This window comes from Phyllobates terribilis, unplaced genomic scaffold, assembly GCF_046119375.1.
Source record: "Phyllobates terribilis strain yellow unplaced genomic scaffold, ASM4611937v1 Scaffold_65__1_contigs__length_7625178, whole genome shotgun sequence".
In the NCBI taxonomy this organism is placed as follows: domain Eukaryota; kingdom Metazoa; phylum Chordata; class Amphibia; order Anura; family Dendrobatidae; genus Phyllobates; species Phyllobates terribilis.
The window spans coordinates 5,483,593-5,505,035 of record NW_027362825.1 but is presented as its reverse complement, the minus strand read 5'-3'; the positions used below and the strand labels follow the sequence as shown (position 1 = coordinate 5,505,035).

General features: G+C 41.4%; 7 non-coding genes across 7 annotated transcripts; all 7 read right to left on the bottom strand.

The window, feature by feature from the left end:
- Positions 1 to 3,621: 3,621 nt before the first annotated feature.
- On the bottom strand, positions 3,622 to 3,694 carry TRNAS-GGA (transfer RNA serine (anticodon GGA)). Its single transcript has one exon. It is a non-coding gene; the product is annotated as a tRNA-Ser (tRNA).
- A 3,351-nt stretch (positions 3,695 to 7,045) lies between these two features.
- On the bottom strand, positions 7,046 to 7,118 carry TRNAR-CCU (transfer RNA arginine (anticodon CCU)). Its single transcript has one exon. It is a non-coding gene; the product is annotated as a tRNA-Arg (tRNA).
- A 572-nt stretch (positions 7,119 to 7,690) lies between these two features.
- Positions 7,691 to 7,773, bottom strand: TRNAL-CAG (transfer RNA leucine (anticodon CAG)). The gene has a single exon. It is a non-coding gene; the product is annotated as a tRNA-Leu (tRNA).
- A 2,078-nt stretch (positions 7,774 to 9,851) lies between these two features.
- TRNAF-GAA (transfer RNA phenylalanine (anticodon GAA)) lies at positions 9,852 to 9,924 on the bottom strand. The gene has a single exon. It is a non-coding gene; the product is annotated as a tRNA-Phe (tRNA).
- Positions 9,925 to 14,161: 4,237 nt separating this feature from the next.
- TRNAR-CCU (transfer RNA arginine (anticodon CCU)) lies at positions 14,162 to 14,234 on the bottom strand. The gene has a single exon. It is a non-coding gene; the product is annotated as a tRNA-Arg (tRNA).
- A 5,250-nt stretch (positions 14,235 to 19,484) lies between these two features.
- TRNAL-CAG (transfer RNA leucine (anticodon CAG)) lies at positions 19,485 to 19,567 on the bottom strand. The gene has a single exon. It is a non-coding gene; the product is annotated as a tRNA-Leu (tRNA).
- Positions 19,568 to 20,751: 1,184 nt separating this feature from the next.
- TRNAF-GAA (transfer RNA phenylalanine (anticodon GAA)) lies at positions 20,752 to 20,824 on the bottom strand. Its single transcript has one exon. It is a non-coding gene; the product is annotated as a tRNA-Phe (tRNA).
- Positions 20,825 to 21,443: the final 619 nt, after the last annotated feature.

The following is a 21,443-nucleotide window of genomic DNA, read 5'->3' as shown; positions in this document are numbered from 1 at the left end:
TGGGCAAATTGAGTAGGCGGTGGGAACGGACCCCGCACCGAGTGAGGTGAAGGGTTGGCGCTGAAGGACCTGTGTATGAAGTTCAACCTGAGGGGGCTGAAGGAGCCCCTACCAGAGTGGTTCATCATAGTATGTTGCGGCCCTGTCTGTCTAAAGATGACAAAGATGAAGAAGAATCACCTGCTTCTAGAGAGGGTCCTGTCACAGTTGCCCCAAGCCACGATGTGGATGAAGAAGAATTGTTGATTCTACCTCCGAGCCCCAGCACTTGATTACCTGCAGTTCCCAGTGCAGGCGGCGAGGGAACGCCATCGGTTGAAGCCACCGGGCAGGCAGAGATTGGGAATCCAAGTGACCCTGCACCTCCCATTGGTCAAACTGAGTTACGCCGGTCAGAACGGACAACAGCAGGAGTGCCTCCTCACCGTTACGAACATGATCAGTTTATATGGCAACGTATTGTCCAGGAAGTCCAAGAATGTGAACGTTTGGTGAAGGAACTCTCGCCCGTGGAATGGCGAGTTAAAGGAGAGCGAGAGTGTAAGGGGGAAGACCGGGGTGTAAATACTTTCAGAACAAGGGATCCGGAACTGCCGGGGCTGTGCCTCTGGTTGCAGGGGGAAGACAGACTGCGAGCACAGGAGTCAGGTGACCGGGAAGCTGGGGACGTGTCCAGAGCCAGAGCTCAGGGGTCAGGTGACCGGGGAGCTAGGGGCGTGTCTAGGAAGAGGGAGAAAAAGGAGTTTTGTGCGGGAAAGCGGGGAGTTGACAGTTGGAGTCAAGCCTGATTAGAGGGAGAAGAGACACAGAGTCCATGGAGCCGAGCAATTAAGGTGCAGTGTTATGGACTAGGGGCTCAGCGGGTCAAACCGGAGACCGCCCGCTACCGCCAGAAGACGGAGCTTTGTTTAGGCGGGGAAGCCAGAAGAAAACAACACCGGCATCAGCTGGCAACAGCCTTGTGGGGAACAAGAGTCAGCTAAGTATAAAACTGCCGATTACAACCGTTTCGACTCTGCTACATCTAGCCAAACTGTGGATTGTCAGGTTACAGCCTGTTACCTGCTACTTCCCTTGTTGTCCCCATATTTCCCCTGTTACTCCCTGCGTGGAGATTGACCCTGTTACAATAAATCCCCCCCCCATGTTTATTAACCCTGTACTGGCTGCTCTGTGTTTCTGTGTCACTGCATCTAAAGTACCTGTGTCACATTGGCACATCAGGAGCTCTGAGAACGTGACATGACGCCCACAGACAATTCCATCAAAGCCTGCATTCCAAAGCGTCACTCCTTCCCTTCCGAGCCCTGACATGCGCCCAAACAGTAGTTTTCTCCAACACATGGGGTATCAGCGTACTCAGGAGAAATTTGACAACAGATTTTGCGGTCCACTTTCCCCTGATACCCCTGTGAAATTATTTTTTCTAACATTTTTGTGGAAAAAATGATTATTTTTATTTTCACAAGTCAAAATTATAGTTTTCTGTGAGGCACCTGGGGGTTCAAAGTGTTCACCACACATCTAAATAAGTTCCCTTAAGGGGTCTAGTTTCCAAAATGGGGTCACTTGTGGGGGGTTTCCACTGTTTAGGCATATCAGGGGCTCTCCAAACGCAACATGGGGTCCGCTGTCAATATCAGCGAGTTTTGCATTGAAAACGTCAATTGGCGCTCCTTCCCTTCCGAGCCCTGCCGTGAGCCCAAACAATGGCTTTCCCCCACATATGAGGTATCGACATACTCAGCAGAAATTGCACAACAACTTTTGGGGTCTAATTTCTCCTGGTACTCTCGTGAAAATAAAAATATTGCGGCAAAAAGATAATTTTTGAAGAAAAAAATGATTTTTTTTTTCACTGCTGTACGTCATAAACTTTTGCAAAACACTTGGGGGTTCAAAGTGCTCACCACACATCTAAATAAGTTCCTTAAGGGGTCTAGTTTCCAAAATGGGGTCACTTGTGGGGGGTTTCCACTGTTTAGGCACATCAGGGGCTCTCCAAATGCGACATGGGGTCCGCTGTCAATTCCAGCGAGTTTTGCATTGAAAAGTCAATTGGCGCTCCTTCCGTTCCGAGCCCTGCCGTACGCCCAAACAATAGCAATCCCCCACATGAGGTATTGGTGTACTCAGGAGAATTTGCTCAACAACTTTTGGGGTCCAATTTCTCCTGATACCTTTGTGAAAATAAAAAAATTGGGTTCTAAAATTAAATTTTAGTGAAAAAAAGTTATATGTTCATTTTTTCCTTCCATGTTCAATTGGTGTGAAGCACGTGAAGGATTAATAAACTTCTTGAATATGGTTTTTAGCATTTTGAGAGGTGCAGTTTTTAGAATGGTGTCACTTTTGGTTATTTTCTGTCATAAAGGTCCCTCAAAGTGACTTCAAATGTGATGTGGTCCCTAAAAAAATGGTTTTGTAAATTTTGTTGTAAAAATGAAAAATTGCTGGTCTACTTTTAACCCTTATAGCTCCCTAACCCCCAAAAATGTTGGTTCCAAAATTGTGCTGATGTAAAGTAGACATTTGGGAAATGTTATTTATTAACTCTTTTGTGTGACATATCTCTCTGATTTAAGGGCATGAAAATTCAAAGTTTGAAAATTGCAAAATTTTCAACATTTTTGCCAAATTTCCGTTTTTTTCACAAATAAACGCAAGTGATATCAAAGAAATTTTACCACAATCATGAAGTACAAAATGTCACGAAAAAACATTCTCAGAATCAGGGGGATCCGTTGAAGCGTTCCAGAGTAATTACCTCATAAAGTGACAGTGGTCAGAATTGTAAACATTGGCCCGGTCATTAACGTGCAAACCACCCTCAGGGGTAAAGGGGTTAATACTTTTAAAAACAACCATAAATCACAACTGCTAAATGATACACTGCACATGTACATGCTTTCTGGAAACAGGGTGATCATCTAGGCTGGAGCACATGATTTTTACTTCATTTAGACATCAATGTCCTCTCTCCCATAAGGGCACAATTCAGGAAGGGGCTGGAACTTGGCCTGTTGCTAATTTTAAAGGGAATCTGTCACCAGGTATTTGCTGTTATCTGAGAGCAGCATAATGTAGGGACAGAGACCCTGATTCAGCAACGTTTCAGTTGCTGGGCTGCTTACTATAGGTTTGATAAAATCCCTGTTTTATCTGCTGCAGATCTAGCAGCTTTCTGAATGCTGAGCTTTGTATAACCCCGCCAACACTGCTGATTGACAGCTTTCTGTGTACACTGCATAGGCAGAAAGCTGCCAATCAGCGGTTTGAGTGTGGTTATACAGAGCAGGAGAATGACATGTCCTATAGTGATAATCTCCTGCTGATAAAACACTGATTAGCCTTTCATTAGAAAGAGTCATATACATTTTTGGATTTTTTATTAGTTTAGTTTGGATTTGTAAATAACAATTAGTAATAATATGTTGCAGTTGTCTTAGTGTCCACTAGATGTCAGTATCAGATGCACACGTTACAGATTTGTAAACCATGATTGCCATTTTTAAGATTATGATATTAAGTGTCTTTATGATCTGTGGATTGTGGAGTCCTGGAAAAAAATCAATGCAATAGAAAATGTAAAATTATTCTTTAAAAATATAGCTCTCCTTGTGCGAAAACCCAGGATCAAACCAGGGACCTTTAGATCTCCAATCTAACGCTCTCCCAACTGAGCTATTTCAGCTGGTGATGAGCTATAATCTTCAACAGTGTAAACTGAGGTCTAGAAAAGTTTCAATGAAAGAAAATTATATTGTTATATCACCGTCAGTTCTAAAAATTAATTTTCCTTGTGGAAAAATAGAAAGTTCTAGCAGCATATTGACCATTATACAAGAGTGGAGAAGTCAGGGTAGAAATAACCACAATTTGTTATAAGACCTTTTTATTGTATTTAGAACAGACCAAATACTGCACTTTACTGTACAGAGAAACGCCTTCACGAGGACCCGTCCCAAGGTCAGAACTGACCAGTTTTTGCCCCTATTTTATTCCCACTGTTCCCCTGAGTTTACCACTTTTTGCTCTTTGAAATTCACCATCCAGTTCCTGAGATATGGGCATTTTTGTTTAGTGATAATTTTTTGTCTTTTTCCAAGGGGTCGTTGCTCTCAGGGTAATAATGCAGAGCAGCCTAAAGACACGCCCACAGAGAATCCTGTGAGCCACACCCCTTTGCCAAAGAACAGAAAAATTTGCACTAACATAAAGATCCCAGATCTCTGGAATTGTATGACAGATTAAAAAAAAAGGAATAATGAGGGGAGCAGCGGGAATAAAACAAGGGGCGAAAACTGGAAACTTTTGACCCGGTGATAGGTCATCTTTAATGGTTTTAAAAACAGCCATAAATCACAACTGCTAAATGATACACTGCACATGTACATGCTTTCTGGAAACAGGGTGATCATCTAAGCTGGAGCACATGATTTTTACATCATTTAGACGCCAATGTCCTCCCTTCCACAGAGGAAACCATTAGCGCTCAATTCAGGAAGGGGCTGGAACTTGGCCTGCGGCTAATTTTAAATGGAATCTGTCACCAGGTATTTTCTGCTATCTGAGAGCAGCATAATGTAGGGACAGAGATCCTGATTCAGCAACGTTTCACTTGCTGGGCTGCTTGCTGTAGTTTTGATAAAATCCCTGTTTTATCTACTGCAGATCTAGCAGTTCTCTGAATGCAGAGCTCTTTATAACCCCGCCCACACCACTGATTGGCAGCTTTCTGTGTACACTGCATAGGCAGAAAGCTGCCAATCAGTGGTTTGGGAGTGGTTATGCAAAGCAGGAGAAAAACATGTCATATTTTGATAATCTCCTGCTGATAAAACACTGAAGTTATTGAAATTGCAACAAGCTGCACAGTAAGTGATATATTACTGGAATCAGGGGCTCTTACACTACATCATTGTAGAATGCAAGCTCTTAGGAGCAGGGTTGTCATTATTGTTGCTTTAATTATTGTATTATCTTTAACTGTTGCTTATGACTGTTGTATATGAACCTCTGAATTGTAAAGTGCTCTGGAACATGTTGGCGCCATATAAAGAAAGAATATTATTTTTATATCATGTTACTCTCAGATAAAAAAAAACTGCTGACTGATTCACTTTAAATTCTATAAAACCAACAAACAAGAAGCAGCCAGCTATGATACAGAATTCGCTGATGTTTTCATCCCTCAACAGATTTTTTTACAGTTTTGAAATCTGACACTCTGCCCAATCCCAGTATACCACTAGCAACCATTTCAGTGCGCCAAAAGCCAGCGATGGACAATACCTAATTGACCTATTACAGTATGTACAGGTGCTTCTCACAAAATTAGAATATCATCAAAAAGTTAATTTATTTCAGTTCTTCAATACAAAAACTGAAACTCATATATTATATAGAGTCATTACAAACAGAGTGATCTATTTCAAGTGTTTATTTCTGTTAATGTTGATGATTATGGCTTACAGCCAATGAAAACACAAGAGTCATTATCTCAGCAAATGAGAATAATTAACAAATAATACCAGCAAAGGCTTCCTAAGTGTTTAAAAAAGTCCCTTAGTCTATTTCAGTAGGCTCCACAATCATGGGGAAGATTGCTGACTTGACAGATGTCCAGAAGGCAGTCATTGACACACCCCACAAGGAGGGTAAGCTACAAAAGGTCATTGCTAAAGAAGCTGGCTGTTCACAGAGGGCTGTATTCAAGCATATTAATGGAAAGTTGAGTGTAAGGAAAAAGTGTGGTAGAAAAAGGTGCACAAACAACCGGGATAACCGCAGCCTTGAAATGATTGTTTAGAAAAGACCATTCAAAAATTTTGGGGAGATTCACAAGCAGTGGACTGCTGCTGGAGTCATTGCTTCAAGAGCCACCACACACAGACGTATCCAGGACATGGGCTACAAGTGTCGCATTCCTTGTGTCAAGCCACTCATGACCAATAGACAACGCCAGAAGCGTCTTACCTGGGCCAAGGAGAAAAAGACCTGGACTGTTGCTCAGTGGTCCAGCTTCACTGTCCACTGTCTCTGAAGAGAGGCAGCAGTGTAAGTGCAGGCCCCGCCCACTGCACTTGTTGCTCATTTGCATAACAATTAAACAGTACATTTCTCTAAAATGTAAACCCAGATTTTCAAAATAATGGTATTTCTGTGATCAGCATTACAGGGACTTTATAAAAATGTCATTAGTTTGGGGTGTAAAACTTGATGAGAGGTTCCCTTTAAGAGCAATATTCCAGATTTCAGTGTAATTATTTGCAGGGATCCAGGTAACATTAAGATGCTGTTTGGCAATAAATCTGCTTTTGCTATTCCTTCCAGTGATTTTCCGATGTGTAAATTTATGAAAAGCAAAATGTCAGCACTAATGGGGCCAATGTCTCACTCACATGTCTTACTCTGGGTGCGAATGGAAACAGGATGAAATCTTCACCCATCAGAATTCTTTCTTTTGTTGCAAAGGGGAAGATTGAGGCCTGAATTGGAATCTGTGATGAAACCAATAAACTAGATTATTTTGGCTGGAATCATTTTGGATTTTTCCCAGTTCTGGAGAAGATCCATAGTAATCTGCAGATGGGAAAGCAAAGATAATCTATCTGATCTGCTGATGGGCTGCAGCGTTCACTTGACAAGCAAAGTAACCAGATCCCCAGGTAACATGGCGCTCGTAGAGAAGAAGTTGGGCTTGTTTGGGATTTACAGTTTTTACTTCTTTTATTCTGTACACCGAGAGCATTGAAAAGGGATTTTCCAGTAGTGGACAAACCCTTTGAGGGTATATTCACACATTGTGTTTTTGCTGCCTTTTTATTCTGCAGCAAAACCTGATCTCTTGCCAGGAGGTTTGTTCGGGATTTTTCTTGCTTTTTTGCTTTTTTTTGGTGCGTTTTTTAACTGTCCTTTGTCTCTTTTATGCATGTACATAAAGTTCAGTGAAAAAAAGTCTCATTCTGGTTTTGACACAAAAAATGCTGAAAAAACACTGAAAACCCTGACACCTGCGTTTTTGGTGAAAAAGCTTATGAAGCACCCCAGATGGGACTCGAACCCACAATCCCTGGCTTAGGAGGCCAGGGCCTTATCCATTAGGCCACTGGGGCTTAGTGGGGGCTGATTGCTCACATTACCTGGACTTTTTTCACATTTCATAAATCAGTGGAAATGTTTTTTAGCTGATGTTCCTTTATTCTTTTAATACCACACAGGGATTGGTTTATTTTGTTTGCAGTAATGTAGTAAAACGCTGTATATCTATATTCCCGTATATACAGGTGTTAGTGCTCACATAACTGCGCTGTAAAGTAAGGAATGTGATCAGACAGGTCGTCACTGATTGTCGATACGATATGGGGTCGGATCACAGTATGATATAGGATTAGGCTTCATCATATCCTCATTACGATATACCATATCAATGGCAGGGATTGGGTTAAAGGTGTTGTCTCACAAATAAATGTTTGTTTAATTCTCGATTCCTTAGATGTCCCTTTAAGAAATCATTGTAGGCTGAAATTAGTTAAAAGAAGCTTAGGGAGAAGAGCTGAAGGTCTGTGGCTCAATGCTGCGTTACCATATAAATTCTATATAAGATTTCAGTGTTATTATGTGTTCTAACATGTACTAATCAATTACAGGAGAGAAGCTGTACAATGTCAGGAAGGAAAAGAACTGATGTCAGAAGTGGGATTCGAACCCACACCTCCAGAGGAGACTGCGACCTGAACGCAGCGCCTTAGACCGCTCGGCCATCCTGACTGCTGCTGAATGCTGTGAATTAACTGTTTCCAAACCAGTCAGCTACAAGCTGATTAGTGTTTATCATGAATGGAAATGTAGCATAATTTATTTTTATTATTGATCTTTAACCCCTTAGTGACAGAGCCACTTTTGAGATTAACGACCAAGCTCATTTTTTTCAATCTGACAAGTGTCACTCTTTGTGTTAATAATTCTGGAACGCTACAACATATCTTAATAATTTTGAAAGCTTTTATTTGTGACATATTGTCCTTTATGTTAGCGGTAAATTTAAGTCAATATGTTTTTAGCTTTGTTTGTGAAAATATCTAAAGTTTGCTGAAAAGTTTGAGAAATTTGTCATTTTCAAACTTTGAATGCTTATATCCTTAACCCCTTTACAGCCTGGGGCATAATAGTATGCACCAGACTGTCACCCCCTGTTGAGCGCGGGCTCCGGTGGTGAGCCCACACTGAACCAGGCACATGTCAGCTGATTTTTACAGCTGACATGTGCCCGCAACAGCCGCGGGTGGAATCGCAATCCACCACAGCTGTTAACATGTTAAATGCCGCTGTCAAACTCTGGCAGCGGCATTTAACAGCGCCGCGCAGGAAGTGCGTTACTTACCCCGCCCATCGGTGACTCCTTCACGTGATCGCGGGTCACTGATGGATGGGCATGACAACCCTGGGTCTGCAGCAGACCCCAGAGGTTGTCATGTACTGATCGCTATGAGCGCCACCTAGTGGTTGGTGCTCATAAGCACAGGAGCATTTCTGCTACATAGAGGTGATCTGTTCATCACCTCTATGTAGCAGAGACGATCGGACAGTTGCTGCTTCTGGTATCCTATGGAGACTATAGAAGCATGCAAAAAGTAAAAAAAAATGTTTTTAAAAATACTAAAAAAATAAAAAATATATAAAAGTTTAAATCACCCCCCTTTCACGCCATTCAAAATAAAATAATAATAAAAAAACCACATACACATATTTGGTATCGCTGCGTCCAGAATCACCCGATCTATCAATATAAAAAAAGAATTAATCCGATCGGTAAACGGCGTAACGAGAAAAAAATTCTTGAAGATTGAAGATGAAATGGGGCTGGGTCTTTCAGCATGACAATGATCCCAAGCATACCGACAAGGTAATGAAGTGGCTTTGTAAGAAGCATTTCAAGGTCCTGGAGTGGTCTAGCTAGTCTCCAGATCTAAACCCTATAGAAAACCTTTGGAGGGAGTTGAAAGTCCGTGTTGCCCAGCGACAGCCCCAAAACATCACTGTTCTAGAGGAGATCTGCATGGAAGAATGGGCCAACATACCAGCAACAGTGTGTGCCAACCTTGTGAAGACTTACAGAAAATGTTTGACCTCTGTCATTGTAAACAAAGGATATATAACAAAGTATTGAGATGAACTTTTTTAATTGACCAAATGCTTATTTTCCACCAAAATGTGAAAAAAAAATTCTTTCCAAATCAGACAATGTGATTTTCAGGATTTGATTTCCCATTTTGTCTCTCATAGTTGAGGTCTACCTATGATGGCAATTACAGGCCTCTCTCATCTTTTTAAGTGGGAGAACTTGCACAATTGGTGGCTGACTAAATACTTTTTTCCCCACTGTATATGTCTACTTTATGTCAGCATCATTTCCCAAACCTCCTTTTATTTCGTTTGGATGTTAGAAAAGTTAAAATTTAGCAGCAAGATTTAATTTTTTTTTTAAGAAAATTTAAGAAAATTTCCAAGTCCTATTTTTCACAGACCTAGTCAGTTTTGAAGTGACTTTGAGGGTCCTATATTTTGGAAAAACACCACTGGATTCACCCTAAGAACTTGTTCACCCAATACATTCCCAAACAAAAATGACAATGCAGTAAACTGATGCGTTTTTACTATATTTTTTAATTTTGCAAAAAAAAAAAATGCATTGGGAACGCATCATGTGAACACAGTCTTGAACTTTATTTTTATGCTATTCAAATTAGTAAAGAAATTAAAAAATGTTTTTTTCATTGCTTCAAAATTTATTTATTTATATGCAGAAGAAAATGTAAAAATATTCTTTAAAAGACTCTTTTCCTTCTTGCTGAAACCCAGGATCGAACCAGGGACCTTTAGATCTTCAGTCTAACGCTCTCCCAACTGAGCTATTTCTGCTGGTGATGAGCTGTAAACTTCAACAGTGTAAACCGAGGTCTAGAAAAGTTTCAATTAAAGAAAATTAAATAAATAAAAATAATAATAAATAGTTTATTTTTTTATAGCGCCAACATATTCCGCAGCACTTTACAAATTTTAGGGGGGACTTGTACAGACAATACAGAATAAGCATATCTCATATCGAAAGGAGTGAGGGCCTTGCTCGCGAGCTTACAGTCTATGAGGAAATGGGGGAGACACAAAAGGTAAAAAGTACACATATTGTATAATGCAGCCTTGATATACTGAATAGGATAAATAATAATACATGGACTGGTCGCCAGCCAGTATGGGTGCAGTCCTGACAGAGGCTTTTATGTGCATGGTTGGTTTGAACCCGAAGTTGAAGAAGATTTTAATATGGGGGAAAGCTGGGATGGACAGAGTGTGTTTAGGTGATACGCCACTCTAAAGAAATGTGTTTTTAGGGTTCGCTTGAAACTGTGGGTATTGGGAATTAATTGAACTGTCCTGGGTAGTGCATTCCAGAGAATTGGCGCAGCACGCGAGAAATCTTATTTTTATATCACCGGCAGTTCTAAGGCTGTGTGCCCACGATGCGTTTTTTAAGCATTTCCGCAGCGGCAAAAACGCTGCAGAAATGCTTAACAAACGCTTGGTAGAAGGCTGCCATGTTCCCCAATGATAATCCGCATGTGCTGTGCACATGCTGCAGAAGTTTCCACTGCGGATTATCATTGCGGAAAAAAAAGCAGCACTACCAATTATTTTGCGGAAGCGCTGCGTTTTCACCGCCATTGACTTGCATTAGATTGCATGGATTACGCATCACTGTATATGTAGATGCGCATTCCATGCTTTCTAATGTGCGGATGGTACCCGGGTGTAGAGGAGAGGAGACTCTCCTCCGGACCTGGGTACCATAGAAAACTGTAAAAAAAAAGAATAGAATAAAAAATAAATATATACTTACCTTCTGGCGGCCCGCGCTGCGCTCCTCCTCGCATGCTGGCAGTTCGCGATGGACTGAAGGACCTGCGCTGACGTCATAGTCATGTGATGGGTCACGCGACGCTGAAGTCGGCAGGTCCTTCAGTCTACCGCTGCTGGCAAGGGAGAACGGAGGGAAGCAAGACACCGGGGGCCATCAGAGGGTAAGTATATATATATATTTTTTTATTTTTTATCATTCTTTCGGTCACAGTATATAAATCCATGCCGTTTGCATGGATTTATATAGTGTGACCAAGTTGACAAGCACTTTCCAAGTGATGCTAAAATCGCTTGGAAAGCGCTTGACAACCCGCATGCGGAAATACAAGTGAAGAACGCTTCACATCCGCATGTCCCTGGCAGGAAAACGCAAGTACAATCCGCATGTACAATCCGCATGTACAATCCACATATACAATCCGCATGTACAATCCGCATGTACAATCCGCATGTACAATCCGCATGTACAATCCACATATACAATCCGCATGTACAATCCGCATATACAATCCGCATGTACAATCCGCATGTACAATCCACATGTACAATCCACATATACAATCCACATGTACAATCCGCATGTACAATCCGCATGTACAATCCGCATGTACAATCCACATGTACAATCCACATGTACAATCCGCATGTACAATCCGCATGTACAATCCGCATGTACAATCCACATGTACAATCCACATATACAATCCGCATGTACAATCCGCATGTACAATCCGCATGTACAATCCGCATGTACAATCCGCATATACAATCCGCATGTACAATCCGCATGTACAATCCGCATGTACAATCCGCATGTACAATCCGCATGTACAATCCACATGTACAATCCGCATGTACAATCCGCATGTACAATCCGCATGTACAATCCGCATGTACAATCCGCATGTACAATCCGCATGTACAATCCGCATGTACAATCCGCATATACAATCCACATGTACAATCCACATGTACAATCCGCATGCGTTTTTTTCTGCCAGGGAGATGCAGAAACGGTCAGGAAAAATCCTGAGCATTTCTGCATTGTGGGCACATAGCCTTAACATTAATTTTCCTAGTGGAAATATAGAAAGTTCTAGCAGCATATTGACAGTGATACAATACTGGAGAAGTCAGGGTAGAAATAACCACAATTTGTTATAAGACCTTTTTATTGTATTTAGAACAGACCAAATACTGCACTTTACTGTACAGAGAAACGCCTTCACGAGGACCCGTCCCAAGGTCAGAACTGAGCAGTTTTTGCCCCTATTTTATTCCCACTGTTCCCCTGAGTTTACCACGTTTTGCTCTTTGAAATTCACCATCCAGTTCCTGAGATATGGGCATTTTTATTTAGTGATAATTTTTTATGTCTTTTATCAAGGGGGCGTTGCTCGCAGGGTAATAATGCAGAGCAGCCTAAAGACACGCCCACAGAGAATCCTGTGAGCCACACCCCTTTGCCAAAGAACAGAAAAATTTGTACTAAACGTAAAGATCCCAGATCTCTGGAATTGTATGACAGATTAAAATAAAGGAATAATGAGAGGAGCAGTGGGAATAAAACAAGGGGCAAAAACTGGAAACTTTTGACCCGGTGATAGGTCATCTTTAATGGTTTTAAAAACAGCCGTAAATCACAACTGCTAAATGATACACTGCACATGTACATGCTTTCTGGAAACAGGATGATCATCTAGGCTGGAGCACATGATTTTTACATCATTTAGACACCAATGTCCTCCCTTCCACAGAGGAAACCATTAGCGCGCAATTCAGGAAGGGGCTGGAACTTGGCCTGCGGCTAATTTTAAATGGAATCTGTCACCAGGTATTTGCTGTTATCTGAGAGCAGCATAATGTAGGGACAGAGATCCTGATTCAGCAACGTTTCACTTGCTGGGCTGCTTGCTGTAGTTTTGATAAAATCCCTGTTTTATCTGCTGCAGATTTAGCAGTGCTCTGAATGCTGAGCTTTGTATAACTCTGCCCACACCACTGATTGACAGCTTTTGTGTACACTGCATAGGCAGAAAGCTGCCCATCAGCAGTTTGGGTGTGGTTATACAGAGCAGGAGAACTACATGTGCTATTGTGATAATCTGCTGATAAAACCCTGATTTTATTGAAATTGCAAAAGCTGCACAGTAAGTGATACATTGCTGGAATCAGGGGTTCTTACCCTATATCATTGTAGATTTTAAGCTCTTACGAGCTGGGTCGTCAGTTTTTTTGCCTTAATTATTGTATTATCTCTAACTGTTACTTATGACTGTTGTATATGAACCTCTGAATTGTAAGGACCGATCCAGATTCACTGTCCTTTCTGGAGGAGGTTTTATCTTTCATGATTGAGCTGAGTTACTGCAATCAAATTGACATTACTCCTAAGAATAATATACTACTTACACTCCCGCTGCCAGTCTTGTTACAGTGATTGGCAGGTCACTATTTATTCAGTAACCTGCCTCTTCCTCCCGAGATCCAGTGCCATCATTCCCCATGGTAGAGAATAGGGAAGAGCAGCAGCAGTGTAAGTGCAGGCCCCGCCCACTGCACTTGCGGCTCATTTGCATAACAATGAAACAGTGCATTTCTCTAAAATGTAAACCCAGATTTTCAAAATAATAGCATGGCTATAATCAGTATTACAGGGGCTTTATATAGGGGGCTTTATCAGAATTCTTTCTTTTGTTGCAAAGGGGAAAATTGAGGCCTGAATTGGAAATCTGTGATGAAACCAATAAACTAGATTATTTTGTCTGTAATCATTTTGGATTTTTCCCAGTTCTGGAGACGATCCATAGTAATCTGCAGATGGGAAAGCAAAGATAATCTACCTGATCTGCTGATGGGCTGCAGCGTTCACTTGACAAGCAAAGTAACCAGATCCCCAGGTAACACGGCGCTCGGAGAGAAGAAGTTGTGCTTGTTTGGGATTTACATCTTCTTCTTCTTTTATTCTGTATACTGGGAGCATTGAAAGGGATTTTCCAGTAGCGGATGACAACTATAAAACCGCTGGACCTTCTCGCCTTACATTTTCTACCACGATATTAACTCTTTGTAGAAGAGTCGATAATACAATCAGCAATACCTGAATTTATAGTAGATAAAGCACAATCACTGGAAAAATTCAGGAAAGTTACTTTTATTTAATACAAATATTACCCATAACGTAATGGAGACCATAAAGAAATGTGGGAAGGAAAAAATGTTGGAGAGAAAGTTTATGAAGCACCCCAGATGGGACTGGAACCCACAATCCCTGGCTTAGGAGGCCAGTGCCTTATCCATTAGGCCACTGGGGCTTAGTGGGGGCTGATTGCTCACATTACCTGGACTTTTTTCTATTTCATAAATCAGTGAAAATATTTAAAAGCAGAAACCCGGCCGGCTGCTGCTTCTAAGAAGGCGAGATTGAATTCTCTGAAAAAAGTAGATGGAAAAGGGAAGGAAATGATAATAAATTCCATCACATTTGGGGCAAATGCTCTCATTAAAACGAATATCGTGAAAAAAACATGAAGGAAAAGTATTTGAAACAAAAACTACATTGTGACTCTGAAACACTGCAGCATTTCAGAGAAAAACCTAATATAAGGGCTCTTGCACACAAATGATTTTCTTGGACGAGTTCTATCTGTGGTTTTCACTGATTGCTCTCGTGCGTATGATATTCTATGGGGCTGTGCACATGTTCAATTTTTTCCCCAGACTGAGTAGTCCACTGAAAAAATCTGAGATATGTCCAATTTTCATTCGAGTACAGGTCCATGAAAAAAATCAGATCGCACTCAGATGACATCTGAGTGTGCTTCAATTTTCAGGGACTGAGAGAGTGGAGAAAATGATCAAAGTCTGAATCAGAATAATAGGACTGTTTTTCTCAGATGTAGAATGGTCCTGTGACCCTACCCTAAAAGTCAGCCGGGGACCAGGATTCATGAGTGACTAGTGGAAAAGGTTGGTCCCTGCAGCTCCTCCCGCCCGCTCCTCTGGAATGATATGTCTCTCTCAGCGTGTGTATATAGGGAGAGACCTGTCAGTCATTGTCAGCGGATGAGGGGAAGCGACCAGGAACCGAGCTGCAAAGGAGACTGGTAGGAAAGGTCGTTCAGGTTCCCTTTAGACTACATTACTCACAAATACATTATACTTATGAATTGTTAGGTACTTAGCACACAAATTGGCCAATTCATGTGCACTCACTAGATATGAAAAGGTGATCTATCTTTGAGGTGCTGTCACTAACTTAGACCTCAGGTAGGAGAGCAATACGACACTTAATAATCACAAGCAGTAGTGTAGCTACCACGGGGGCAGGGTGGGACGGTTGCCCCGGGCCCCACACTCTGAGGGGGCCCACCTGGAGCTACACTATTGTAACTGTAGTGGCGTGAGCAGCACGCCGCTACAGTTACACTCTGGACAGAGCAAGGAGACTCAATGTCCCTGCATTGCCTGGCGGCCGCTATGGGGCCCTTGAGCAGGAGGGGGGCCCCCGGTGCCAGCATCGGGCCCCCCCACCATTCACCGCAACCGCGAGCTCCCTCTCCCATTAGTTCCCATAGCTTCCTCTGTGTCTGACATCACTGATGTCATCACTTGGCACCCGGCCCCCTGAGCTGAAGATGTGTGGGGGCCGGGTGCTCAGAGCAGCGGGGGAACTAGGAGGAGAAAGAGGTGAGTATTGTGCTTATTTATTTTTTCTTATGGGGGGGATTATGCTACAGACAGCCTAAGGGGGTGGGGGATTATGCTACAGACTGCCTATGGGAGGTGGGGTGGGATTATGCTACAGACTGCCTATGGGGGGCTGGGAGGATTATGCTACAGACTGCCTATGGGGGGTGGGGTTACTATGCTACAGACTGCCTATGGGGGGGATTATCCTACAGACTCTGCCTATGGGGAGTGCATAATACAGTGGTGGGCAAAAATATTGGCACCCCTGCAATTCTGTCAGATAATACTCAGTTTCTTCCTGAAAATGATTGCAATCCCAAATTCTTTGGTATTATTATCTTCATTTAATTTGCTTGCAAGGAAAAAAACACAAAAGAGAATGAAGCAAAAATCAAATCATTGATCATTTCACACAAAACTCCAAAAATGGGCCAGACAAAAGTATTGGCACCCTCAGCCTAATACTTGGTTGCACAACCTTTAGCCAAAATAACTGCGAACAACCGCTTCCGGTAACCATCAATGAGTTTCTTACAATGCTCTGCTGGAATTGTAGACCATTCTTCTTTGGCAAACTGCTCCAGGTCCCTGATATTTGAAGGGTGCCTTCTCCAAACTGCCATTTTGAGATCTCTCCACAGGTGTTCTATGGGATTCAGGTCTGGACTCATTGCTGGCCACCTTAGAAGTCTCCAGTGCTTTCTCTCAAACCATTTTATAGTGCTTTTGGAAGTGTGTTTTGGGTCATTATCCTGCTGGAAGACCCATGACCTCTGAGGGAGACCCAGCTTTCTCACACTGGGCCCTACATTATGCTGCAAAATTTGTTGGTGGTCTTCAGACTTCATAATGCCATGCACACGGTCAAGCAGTCCGGTGCCAGAGGCAGCAAAGCAACCCCAAAACATCAGGGAACATCTGCCATGTTTGACTGTAGGGACCGTGTTCTTTTCTTTGAATGCCTCTTTTTTTTTCCTGTACACTCTATGTTGATGCTTTTTCCCAAAAAGCTCGACTTTTGTCTCATCTGACCAGAGAACATTCTTCAAAAACATTTTAGTTTTCTCAGGTAAGTTTTGCCAAACTCCAGCCTGGCTTTTTTATGTCTCGGGGTAAGAAGTGGGGTCTTCCTGGGTATCCTACCATACAGTCCCTTTTCATTCAGACGCCGACGGATAGTACGGGTTGACACTGTTGTAACCTCGGACTGCAGGGCAGCTTGAACTTATTGGGATGTTAGTCGAGGTTCTTTATCCACCATCCGCACAATCTTGCGTTGAAATCTCTCGTCAATTTTTCTTTTCCATCCACATCTAGGGAGGTTAGCCACAGTGCCATGGGCTTTAAACTTCTTGATGACACTGCGCATGGAAGACACAGGAACATTCAGGTCTTTGGAGATGGACTTGTAGCCTTGAGATTGCTCATGCTTTCTCACAATTTGGTTTCTCAAGTCCTCAGACAGTTCTTTGGTTTTCTTTCTTTTCTCCATGCTCAATGTGGTACACACAACGACACAGGACAGAGGTTGAGTCAACTTTAATCCATGTTAACTGGCTGCAAGTGTGATTTAGTTAATGCCAACACCTGTTAGGTGCCACAGGTAAGTTACAGGTGCTATTAATTACACAAATTAGAGAAGCATCACATGATTTTTCAAACAGTGCCAATACTTTTGTCCACCCCCTTTTGTAGGTTTGGTGAGGAATTATATCCAATTTGGCTTTAGGACAATTCTTTTTGTGTTTTTTCATTGAAGACAAATTAAATGAAGATAATAATACCAAAGAATTTGTGATTGCAATCATTTTCAGAAAGAAACTGAGTATTATCTGACAGAATTGCAGGGGTGCCAATACTTTTGGCCACCACTGTACTATATTGAGGACTTTCTGGCGCATTATACTATATGTAGGCTATTTGTACAGTGTGGGGATTACAGTTAGGGTCATACCGTGTGGGAGATTATGTGGGGTCTTTGCACAGTGTAGGGGCCATCATATGTGTGGGAGATAATGTGGGGTCATTTGTATAGTGTAGGGGCCATCATAAAATGTGGGAGATAATGTGGGGTATTTGTGCAGTGTGAGGGCCATCATACAATGTGGGAGATAATGTGCGGTCTTTTCACAGTGTGGGGGCCATCATACAGTGTGGGAGATAATGTGGGGTCTTTGCACAGTGTGGGGTCCATCATACAGTGTTGGAGACATCAGTTTGGAGGCTACTAAGGGGTCAGTATACTGTGTGTTGGGTACTATACAGTGAGGGGGCATTATACTATGTATAGGAGAGCATCATACTGTGTATAGGGAGCTGTATATAGGGGGAGACTCAGTACATTATTAAATGTTAAGTGGGCACTTATCGTTATAGGGGAACTCAGGTTATTGTGACTGTCAGAGGGGCACACAGAGGGCATTATTACTTTCTAAGGGGCAAAATTTGGTCACTGTTTTCTAAGGCACTTGCACATGGCATTACTATATTCTAGAGGGTTGTTTTACTATCTTGAGAGCACACAGAAGGTGCAGTAATATGGACACGTACAGCAACAGAGGCTCAGTATTGGGGTATCAGCAGGAAGAGGTGTTTGTGCAGGTTGGGACTAGATGGGGACGGGGCCTGAAATGTAAGGAATCAAATGTGTCTTTGTTGTGATCTCTGCAGACCTGAGAGTCTGAGTCCTGGATGGAGAAGTCGTTGTGTCAGTCTGGGCCAGATGGAAAAGACGGGAAAAGTGAACAATTTAATCAGAAAGAACGTCAGCTGTAAGTTACTACATATAACAGTGCTGTGATCTCTTATATATTCTGCAGGACTGGTATCTAGCAATATGTCACCATATGGCGGTAATAGCAGTGCTGGTCTTTGTATAGAGATTATTTTCAGTAACAGTGCTGTCATCTGCTGAGGTTCTCCTACATCCACTATCTGGGTGCACCACTATTTTTGTAATCAGGGTTACCTGGTTAGGGGCCCACTCAGAAGTTTCGCCAACACTGAACCAAAGCCCTAGATACGCCTCTGATCACAAGCTATAAAAATGTTGATATTCGTTTACAAGTCTGTAACCTACATGTGGTATAGATATCTGGGCTCAGACTGGCCCACCGGTCAACAAGGAATCCTCGGGTGGGCCCCCAGTGTGCCCCTGAGCCTTGGGCATAACGATAGTAATTGTGTCCTACGTCACCACTGCCACCCTTTTGTATTTTACAGTTGTTCCTCCACTATAACGAGGAAAAGGCCAAAAAGATATTTGCATATAGCTGTTGTGTGACCCCTAGAGTCAGTTCCACCTGTGTACACCAAAGATCCTAGTCTGACCATACTGATCTCTAGTGGCCAATGTGACAACTGCAATTTTTCATTACAAATTGTTTTGTTTTTTTAGCTGATGTTCCTTTATTCTTTTAATACCACACAGGGATTGGTTTATATTGTTTACAGTAATGTAGTAAAACGCTGTATATCTATATTCCCGTATATACAGGTGTTAGTGCTCACATAACTGCGCTGTAAAGTAAGGAATGTGATCAGACAGGTCGTCACTGATTGTCGACACGATATGGGGTCGGATCACAGAATAGATAGGATTAGGCTTCATCATATTCTCATTACGATATACAACGGCAGGGAAAGGGTTAAAGGTGTTGTCACACAAATAAACATTTATCCAACTCTTGATTCCTTAGATGTCCCTTTAAGAAATCATTGTAGGCTGAAATTAGTAAAACAGCCGAAGTCTGTGACTCAATGCTGCGTTACCATATAAATTCTATATAAGATTTCAGTGTTATTATGTGTTCTAACATGTACTAATCAATTACAGGAGAGAAGCTGTATAATGTCAGGAAGGAAAAGATTGATGTCAGAAGTGGGATTCGAACCCACGCCTCCAGAGGAGACTGCGACCTGAACGCAGCGCCTTAGACTGCTCGGCCATCCTGACTACTGCTGGTTTAAGTAAATTAACACTTTCTAAGCTAAGCAGTAGAAAGATGAGCATTACTTGTGATGAAAGGAAATATATCATGATTTATTTTATTTCAATATTCATTTTTAATTCCTAGTGACGGAGCCAATTTTGAGCTTAACGACCAAAGCCACATTTTTAAAAACTGACACGTGTCACTTTATGTGATAATAACACTGTAATGCTTAACATATCCCCGTGATTCTGAAAGTGTTTTTTCGTGACACATTGTACTTTATATTAACGGCAAATTGAGGTCAATATGTTTTTAGTTTTTCTTGTGAAAATATCTAAAGTTTGCTGAAAATTTTTAAATGTTACCAATTTTTTAACTTTAACTGCTTATATCCTAAAATCAACTAGTCAGACAACCAAACAAGTTAATAAATAACATTTCCTATTTGTCTACTTTATGTCAGCATCATTTCCCAAACCTCCTTTTATTTCGTTAAGATGTTAGAAAGGTTAAAATTTAGCAGCAAGATTTAATTTTCTTTTTTAAGAAAATGTAAGAAAATTTCCAAGTTCTATTTTTCACAGACCTAGTCAGTGTTGAAGTGACTTTGAGGTCCTATATTTTGGAAAAACACCACTGGATTTACCCTAAGAACTTGTTCACACAATGCATTCCCAAACAAATATGACACCGCAGTAAAACTGATGTGCTTTTACTGTATTTTTTAAGTTTACTGCAAAAAATGCATTGGGAAGGCATCATGTGAACACAGTCTGGACCTTTATTTTTATGCCATTCAAATTAGTAAGAAAATTAAAAAATATTTTTTTCTTTGCTGCAATACATATTCCTTATAACACAAAATACTAATAAAAAAACTCCAACAAAACTAGACATCTACGTATCAGTAAAAAATAAAAATAGGCATTTTAGCCTTTCATTAGAAAGTGTCATATACATTTTGGGATTTTTTATTAGTTTAGTTTTGATTTGTAAATAACAATTAGTAATAAAATGTTGCAGTTGTCTTAGTGTCCACTAGATGTCAGTATCAGGTGCACACATTACAGATTTGTAAACCATGATTGCCATTTTTAAGATTATGATATTAAGTGTCTTTATGATCTGTGAATTGTGGAGTCCTGGAAAAAAATCAACGCAATAGAAAATGTAAAATTATTCTTTAAAAAAATACCTCTCCATATGCCAAAACCCAGGATCAAACCAGGGACCTTTAGATCTTCAGTCTAACGCTCTCCCAACTGAGCTATTTCAGCTGGTGATAAGCTGTAAACTTCGATAATGTAAACTGAGGTCTAGAAAAGTTTCACTAAAAGAAAATTATATTGTTATATCACCGGCAGTTCTAAAAATTTATTTTCCTAGTGGAAATATAGAAAGTTCTAGCAGCATATTGACCATTATACAAGCGTGGAGAAGTCAGGGTAGAAATACCCACAATTTGTTATAAGACCTTTTTATTGTATTTAGAACAGACCAAATACTGCACTTTACTGTACAGAGAAACGCCTTCACGAGGACTCGTCCCAAGGTCAGAATTGACCAGTTTTTGCCCCTATTTTATTCCCACTGTTCCCCTGAGTTTACCACTTTTTGCTCTTTGAAATTCACCATCCAGTTCCTGAGATATGGGCATTTTTGTTTAGTGATAATTTTTTGTCTTTTACCAAGGGGGCGTTGCTCGCAGGGTAATAATGCAGAGCAGCCTAAAGACACGCCCACAGAGAATCCTGTGAGCCACACCCCTTTGGCAAAGAACAGAAAAATTTGCACTAACATAAGCATTCCAGATCTCTGGAACTGTATGGCAGATTAAAAAAAAAGGAATAATGAGGGGATCAGCGGGAATAAAACAAGGGGCGAAAACTGGAAACT